The following is a 6,398-nucleotide window of genomic DNA, read 5'->3' on the forward strand; positions in this document are numbered from 1 at the left end:
TTTGAGAAATCAAATTGACTTGTTGAGTCAATATCTTATTCTGAGCCAGTATGGCATTCAGAGCATTAATCTCAAGAACTCCTTTCTTCTGACTTGTCCCATTGTTCACAGGATTCCTTTCAGAAGTGTACATGAATTGGTTATTTGCAACCATTTCAATTAGCTCTTGAGCTTCTGTAGGCGTCTTCTTCAGATGAAGAGATCCTCCAGCAGAGCTATCCAAAGACATCTTGGATAGTTCAAAGAGACCATCATAGAAAATACCTATGATGCTCCATTCAGAAAGCATGTCTGAAGGACATTTTCTGATCAATTGTTTGTATCTTTCCCAAGCTTCATAGAGGGATTCTCCATCCTTCTGTCTGAAGGTTTGGACTTCCACTCTAAGCTTACTCAATTTTTAAGGTGGAAAAAACTTTGCCAAGAAGGCATTGACTAGCTTTTCCCAAGAGTCCAGGCTTTCTTTAGGTTGTGAGTCCAACCATGTCCTAGCTCTGTCTCTTACAGCAAAAGGGAATAGCATCAGTCTGTAGACCTCAGGGTCAACCCCATTAGTCTTGACTGTGTCACAGATTTGTAAGAATTCAGCTAAAAACTGATGAGGATCTTCCAATGGAAGTCCATGGAACTTGCAATTCTGTTGCATTAGAGAAACTAATTGAGGCTTAAGCTCAAAGTTGTTTGCTCCAATGGCAGGGATAGAGATGCTTCTCCCATAGAAGTCGGGAGTAGGTGCAGTAAAGTCACCCAGCACCTTCCTTGCATTGTTGGCATTGTTGTTGTTTTCGGCTGCCATGGGTTCTTCTTCCTTGAAGAATTCGGTCAGGTCCTCAACAGAGAGTTGTGCCTTAGCTTCTCTTAGCTTTCACTTCAAGGTCCTTTCAGGTTCAGGGTCAGCTTCAACAAGAATGCCTTTGTCTTTGTTCCTGCTCATATGAAAGAGAAGAGAACAAGAAAATGTGGAATCCTCTATGTCACAGTATAGAGATTCCTTGAGGTGTCAGAGGTACAGAAAAATAGAAGGAAGAAGTAGAGAATTCGAACTTAATTAGATAGAGTTCGAATTGTGCATTGAGAAGGAGTGGTACTCCATAAATAGAAGGATGTGGGAAGAGAGGAAGAAATTTTCGAAAATCAAGTGAAGTATTTTGAAAACATTTTTGAAAAACTTTAATTAATTTTCGAAAACCAAGAGTGGGAAAAAAATCAAGTAATTTTTTTGAAAAAGATTCTTGAAATTAGAAATAAAAAAGATATGATCCAAAAACTGTTTTGAAAAAGATGTGATTAAGAAGATATGATTGAAAAGTTATGGTTTTAAAAAGATATGATTGAAAAGATATGATTTTGAAAACAATTTAAAAAGATTTGATTTTAAAAATTAATGACTTGCCTAACAAGAAAAGATATGATTCAAACATTAAACCTTTCTCAACAGAAAAGGCTACATACTTAAAATGTTCAATCAAATCATTAATTGTTAGTAAGTATCTTTGAAAAAGGAAAGAAATTGATTTTGAAAACATTTGATTGAAAAGATATGATTTTAAAAAGATTTGGTTTTGAAAAACTTTGAAAACTTGAAAAAAAATTGATTTGAAAACAAAATCTTCCCCCTTTTGCCATCCTGGCGTTAAACGCCCAGAATGGTATCCATTCTGGCGTTTAACGCCCAAAATGCTACCTTTTTGGGCGTTAAACGCCCAACCAGGTACCCTGGCTGGCGTTTAAACGCCAGTCTGTCCTTCTTCACTGGGCGTTTTGAACGCCCAGCTTTTTCTGTGTAATTCCTCTGCTGCATGTTCTGAATCTTCAGTTCCCTGTACTATTGACTTGAAAATAGAACCAAGATCAAATAAACAAGGCATGCAAGACACCAAACTTAAAATTAGACACTAGACTCAAACAAGAAACATAAAATATTTTTTGGTTTTTATGATTTTTATAAATTTTTTGTGCTTTTTTCGAAAATCGTATGAAAATAGAAAATAAAGGTTTCAGAATTCTCAATTTGGATTCCAGGAATCATTGCAATGTTAGTCTAAGACTCCGGTCCAGGAATTAGACATGGCTTCACAGCCAGCCAAGCTTTCAAAGAAAGCTTCGGTCCAAAACACTAGACATGGCCAATGGCTAGCCAAGCCTTAGCAGATCATTGCTCCAATGGCAAGATTGATGGAAATCAACAAGCTATTGTGATGATCAGTTGAAACCTCGGTCCAATAAGATTAGACATGGCTTCTCAGCCAGCTAGATTTCAGCAGATCATCATGAAACTCTAGAATTCATTCTTAAGAACTCTGAAGAAAAATACCTAATCTAAGCAACAAGATGAACCGTCAGTTGTCCATACACAAGAACAATCCCCGGCAACGGCGCCAAAAACTTGGTGTTGTTGCCGGATCAAAACTTGGCACTGTTATTGCAGGGAACAAATGTGAAACCGTAGTTAGGACATTTAATTCCCCGGCAACGGCGCCAAAAACTTGGTGCGCGAAATTGTGATCACTACAACTTCGCACAACTAACCAGCAAGTGCACTGGGTCGTCCAAGTAATACCCTACGTGAGTAAGGGTCGATCCCACGGAGATTGTTGGTATGAAGCAAGCTATGGTCACCTTGTAAATCTTAGTCAGGCAGACTCAAATAGGTATAGATGATGAATAAAGCATAAAGATAAAGATAGAGATACTTATGTATATCATTGGTGAGAACTTCAGATAAGCGTATGAAGATGCCTTCCCTTCCGTCTCTCTGCTTTCCTACTGTCTTCATCCAATCTTTCTTACTCCTTTCCATGGCAAGCTTATGCAAGGGTTTCACCGTTGTCAGTGGCTACCTCCCATCCTCTCAGTGAAAATGTTCCTATGCTCTGTCACAGCATATGGCTAATCAGCTGTCGGTTCTCGGTCAGGCCGGAATAGAATCCAGCGATTCTTTTGCGTCTGTCATTAACGCCCCGCCTGCTAGGAGTTTGAAGCACGTCACAGTCATTCAATCATTGAATCCTACTCAGAATACCACAGACAAGGTTAGACCTTCCGGATTCTCTTGAATGCCGCCATCAGTTCTCGCCTATACCACGAAGATTCCGGTTAAAGAATCCAAGAGATATTCACTAGAGCCTCGTATGCTTGTAGAACAAGAGTGGTTGTCAGTCACTTTGTTCATAAGTGAGAATGATGATGAGTGTCATGGATCATCACATTCATCAAGTTGAAGAACAAGTGATATCTTAGACAAAGAACAAGCGGAATTGAATAGAAGAACAATAGTAATTGCATTAATACTCGAGGTACAGCAGAGCTCCACACCTTAATCTATGGTGTGTAGAAACTCCACCGTTGAAAATACATAAGAACAAGGTCTAGGCATGGCCATGAGGCCAGCCCCCAAATGATCTAAGAACTAGATGTCCAAAGATGGTCTAGAGATCTAAAGTGATCAAAAGATGAAAATACAATAGTAAAAGGTCCTACTTATAGGAAACTAGTAGCCTAAGGTGTACAAAGATGAGTAAATGACATAAAAATCCACTTCCGGGCCCACTTGGTGTGTGCTTGGGCTGAGCAATGAAGCATTTTCGTGTAGAGACTCTTCTTGGAGTTAAACGCCAGCTTTTATGCCAGTTTGGGCGTTTAACTCCCATCTAGGTGCCAGTTCCGGCGTTTAACGCTGGAATTTCTTGAGGTGACTTTGAACGCCGGTTTGGACCATCAAATCTTGGGCAAAGTATGGACTATCATATATTGCTGGAAAGCCCAGGATGTCTACTTTCCAACGCCATTGAGAGCGCGCCAATTGGGCTTTTGTAGCTCCAGAAAATCCACTTCGAGTGCAGGGAGGTCAGAATCCAACAGCATCTGCAGTCCTTTTCGGTCTCTGAATCAGATTTTTGCTCAGGTCCCTCAATTTCAGCCAGAAAATACCTGAAATCACAGAAAAACACACAAACTCATAGTAAAGTCCAGAAAAGTGAATTTTAACTAAAAACTACTAAAAATATACTAAAAACTAACTAGATCATACTAAAAACATACTAAAAATAATGCCAAAAAGGGTACAAATTATCCGCTCATCACTCCTCCTTCAGCCTCTTCATCCGGTCGAACTCTCGCTTAGCTTCCTCCATAAAGGCTTTGGTAGCATGCAGAGGAAGATTTTGAGCAGTTCGATACAGAGCAGCTCCCAAAAGAGCCATCTTAACACTGCTTCGAGTTATAAAATCTAAGTGATGAAGGAAAGAAACATCATCCATAGAGAGGGCACCATAAGGGGTGATCTGCTGGTCAACAAAGCCATTGGGGTCAAAATCCGGGGCATCCAGATTGAAAGGTTCAACGGTTCGAGGTCTTTTAGGAGGAGGGACGGCCGAAGAAGAAACCACGGCAACAGTAGAAGATTGTGGGGGATCCACTAAACGAACCCGAGGAGTAGGGATCATTCTCCTTGGGTCAGGGGAACTCGGCACAGATGGCTTCAATGGGACCTGAGAGGACCCTTCCCCATCTACCTGGGCCGAGGTGTTTTGAGTTGCAGTGGCTTTCCTCGCCTTTTTGAAGGCCTTCATTGCATCGTTATTCTTGGCCATCTTTGAAAAATGAAAAACAACATTTTTACATAGTGGGAAGAAAGGAGAAAAGTAAAAAAACAAGAAATAGTATACATCAAGTAATACCCAATATATCTCAGACGAGGGAGGGGTCTCCCAAACATTTTTTGGTATCTAAATGAGGAGGTTCCCCCCAAAGATCCTCCAAAACCGTCACAAAAGTCTGTTCGACCTCATCAAGCATCCTTCACGTATAACGGGATACTACTACATTCTGCTGCCAATGTAAAAGGAAGGATGGCTCCCCATTCGCTTCCAAAAAAAAGGGACGAGCTCCCTCAACAGCTCGAACCTTGAAAAAATAATTCTTGAAGTCCCTAAAAGACTCGTCATACATGGTAAAAACTTTATGTCCTTATGCAGATCTAAAAGAAACCCACGAGGCTTTCTTTTTTGAAGAAATTCCAGGCTTAGTTAAAACAAACAAATAAAGGAAAAGAGTTTGAGAAGGGATAACATTCAGTTCTTGACAAAGAAGTTGAAAAATTTTAATAAAGCCCCAGGAGTTTGGATGAAGCTGGGACAGATCTACATTACACGACCACAACAAATCGGTCTCAAACGAGGTAAAGGGAAAGGTGATGTCCAACTGGCTGAAGAAATAGTCATAAGCATAAAAGAAAAGGCGCTCCTCCTGGGTCAGGACAGGGAAGCAAACCCTCTCCTCGGATTCAGGTGCCACCAACTCATAATTCTTCTCTTGATCCCTACTCTTACAGAGACGGTGATGTTTCCTAAGCTCCACATAGAATTCAGCATTGACAACAGAAACACACATCAAAACAAGGGAGTCCAACCAATTGGACAAACCCTTAGGAACCTTAGAAGACGTCTCTATAATATTTTTGCGAGAAGACATAGCCAACTAGTCCTACAAACAAGAAAAGGAGAATGGATTACTAAAAATATCTCGGACGAAATCAAAATAACTCAGCCAGCATAGTCCAAAGATGGCACAAACAGCAAAAAGAAACCCCAGGACCCACACCAAGAAGGCCCAGGGATATCCTTTGGAGGCAATCAGGGAACAAAGATGTAGGAAAATCTACAAGGCTAACGACCCAACAATAACTCGTAGCAAGAACAAAGAGAAACCCTTTCCCAGAAAGCAACATCCCAAAAAGAAAAACAAACACGAAGAAGATCAAATGAGCCGCCAAAAAAAAGTTCTTTTACGGAGCAAATCTCCATCAAAGAAAAGTAGTCAACAGAACAAAAGCCATCAAAAGAAGCAACCTTCTTAAAAAAGCAACAGTTCAGAAATCAGCAGTAAGCATACGAAGCCCTAAAGAGCCAAACCAGGAAAATACACCCAAGAAGCATACATAAGGTCAAAAGGAAAACTAGAAAGCGTGCATCACAGTGATAAACCAAGCGTGATAATATACAAAGATTCAAACTTTCCAACATACACTCAGTCAAAATCAAAATTTCAAAATCAAATACAGAGCAGCAAAAACAGACGACGAAAGAAAAAGCAAAACCAACTTGAAAAAGGAGAAGAATGCGGAAGAAGGTTGAAGACAAAGAGACTAGAAATTACCGTCGAAAGCACTTACGATCGCCAAACAACATTGCAAGAAGAAACGCCAAGAAACGTAAGTTTTCAAGATGAAAATAGAAGGAGAGAAGAAAAAGGGGAAGTTACAGCAAAAAGCAAGAGAAAAAGAAAAACGTTCCTTGAGAAGTGAAATTCAAAATAGAAGCCAAAAGAAACGGAGTATCAAAAACCAATTGATGAGGGCATTAAAAACCCTCGCGCATTCCCAAGGCCAGGACACTAAT

At 40.1% G+C, this 6,398-nt stretch overlaps 1 non-coding gene across 1 annotated transcript; it reads left to right on the forward strand.

Moving 5' to 3' along the window:
- Positions 1–283: 283 nt before the first annotated feature.
- LOC130958496 (small nucleolar RNA R71) lies at positions 284–391 on the forward strand. Its single transcript, XR_009077614.1, has one exon. It is a non-coding gene; the product is annotated as a small nucleolar RNA R71 (small nucleolar RNA).
- The last annotated feature ends 6,007 nt before the right edge of the window (positions 392–6,398 follow it).

The sequence above is a fragment of the Arachis stenosperma genome, chromosome 10, assembly GCF_014773155.1.
Source record: "Arachis stenosperma cultivar V10309 chromosome 10, arast.V10309.gnm1.PFL2, whole genome shotgun sequence".
NCBI classification, from domain to species: Eukaryota; Viridiplantae; Streptophyta; class Magnoliopsida; order Fabales; family Fabaceae; genus Arachis; species Arachis stenosperma.